This window comes from Mus caroli, chromosome 2 (genome assembly GCF_900094665.2).
Source record: "Mus caroli chromosome 2, CAROLI_EIJ_v1.1, whole genome shotgun sequence".
Taxonomy (NCBI): domain Eukaryota; kingdom Metazoa; phylum Chordata; class Mammalia; order Rodentia; family Muridae; genus Mus; species Mus caroli.
This window is the reverse complement of record NC_034571.1, coordinates 170,094,129-170,096,390: the sequence shown is the minus strand read 5'-3', so window position 1 is coordinate 170,096,390 and position 2,262 is coordinate 170,094,129.

The following is a 2,262-nucleotide window of genomic DNA, read 5'->3' as shown; positions in this document are numbered from 1 at the left end:
GGCTTGGACAAACAGCCAGCGACACAGGCTACCACACTGACTGGCTTCCTGTGAGACATCAGAGTCCTGTCTGTTTGGTTGGGGGAACAGGAAATAGACAGGGCTCTTGGNGTAAAGGGCTGCACGTTATGCTTTCACCCCATGTTCACATGTGCTTAATGTATAGCATGCATGACCACTNCATGGTATGGTTAAGGGAAAGGGAAAGCAAGTATTTTATTGCAGCTACAAGAGAGGACATTTGGAAGAGTCTCTAGATTGGAAAGAGAAAGAAGTAGACTGAACACAGCCAGTGGAATGGACTTGACCAGGGCTATCTGTGTGAGAGAGGATAGGAGGGGGTGCAGAAGAGAGATAACATGGTGAGAAGAACAGTAGGAACGGAAAGGAGAGAAACAGTGAGAACCACTGGGTTATGGAAGGATGAGTAGCTTCCAGGAGGGATGATTGTGAACTGGGGGCAGGGAGGGTGTTAGAGAGGGAAGGATGCCAGAAGGGCTAGGTTGTTAGCATGGGCTTCAGAGTGTATAACAGGTTCTTGTGACACCGAGGAAGCCTGGAGGACAATATGGGTGTGGGTGCGCTGATAGGTGACACAGGTAGCCCTATGTCCCTCCTGTCAGAGATACAGGAAATGCCTGACTCCCTTTGGTAGCAGAGAACCAGCCTCACAAGTTTGAAGAAAGCTGGCTTGTATCTAGCCGCCAGAAATCCTGTTAGGGTCCAGGTTGGACAGATTGGCTTGCTTTGTGGACATGGGGGAACTGGAGTTTCTTTTGGATGTAACTCTTGCCTCCATATCCTCAGCAGGTCAGGGGTCCTAGCTTGTGTTCTGATAATGTCTTGAACAAGGGCTCACCCCTCTATTCTCAGTTCTTCTGTGTCTGAAAGAGGGGAGCACAGGCCTCCTTCAGAGTTGGTATTCTAATCGCTGGGCCTTACAAAGTGTGTCACTGCGGGTGCCTTATGTTCTTATCTGCATTACCTGCCAGAGCTGACCAGGGCAGCTCCTGGGCATCAGAACTCCGGAGAGATGGCAGTGACAATCAGTAGGCTTCCCATGTGGCACCAGAGATGTCCCAGGAGGGAGTTAGCCTGTGTTCTGGGGTCTTGGGTCACATTAGGATGTCTGAAATCATTCATAATCTACTTGGTTTTTGGTCTTATTTTGATTTTTGCTCCAGTATTGGTAATTAAAACGAGAGCTCTGCTCATATTAGGCCCAAGCTGATTTATATTCCACACACAACTTTTCAAAGATTTGTTTATTGTATGTATCTGAGTACACTGTAGCTCTCTTCAGACACCAGANGAACATCAGATCTCATGACAGATGATTGTGAGCCACCACGTGGTTGCTGGGAATTGAACTCAGAACCTTAACCACTTAACCACTTAACCAGTGCTCTTAACCACTGAGCCATCTCTCCAGCCCTCCACCACTCAACTTTACTTTTTGTAAGTTGTTTTTTGTTTTGGGAGTTTTGTTTTGTTTTGAGATATATTTTTCTAACTTGCCCAGACTGGTCTTGGACTTGCAATTCTCCTGCCTCAGCTTCCCAGGAATCTGGGATGACAGGCCTTGCCATCAGGCCCAGATCCACATTAGCCATCAATCCACCATCCCATGAGGATCATTTGGAACGGGGACTGCACAGCTGAGGAACTGGACTATAAACTTTTATTCTTTAAAACATTTTAATTTTTTTTTAACTTATGTATATATTCGTGTGTGCCTGCAAGTCTGAATGGGCACCAAGTGCATGCAGTACCTATGGAGGACAGAAGAGGGCGCCAGATCCCCTAGAATCGGAGTTACAGGCATCAGGGAGCCACTTTGATGTAGGTGCTTGAAATCAAATCCAAGTCCTCTTTAGAACAGAGAATGCTCTTAACCTCTGAGCCACCTCTCCAGGTTTTTTTTTTTTTTTTTTTTTTTTTTTTTTTTTTTTTTTTTTTTTTTTGAGACAGAGTCTCACTGTGTAACAGTGTCTGTCATGGAACTCGCTCTGTAAACCAGACTGGTCTTGAACTCAGATCTGCCTGCCTCTGCCTCTGCCTCTGCCTCCTGAGTGCTGAGATTAAAGGTGTGCACCACCACTGCCTGGCCCTAACTAAAGTTTTGTTTTAAATAACTTAAACTTAGAAAGAGATGGCTCAGCAGTTAAGAGTACTGGCTGCTNTTAGAGAAGAGCAAGATTTGATTCAAAGAATTCATGTCAACTCACAACCATCTGTAACCCTCGTCCTAGTGATCCAACA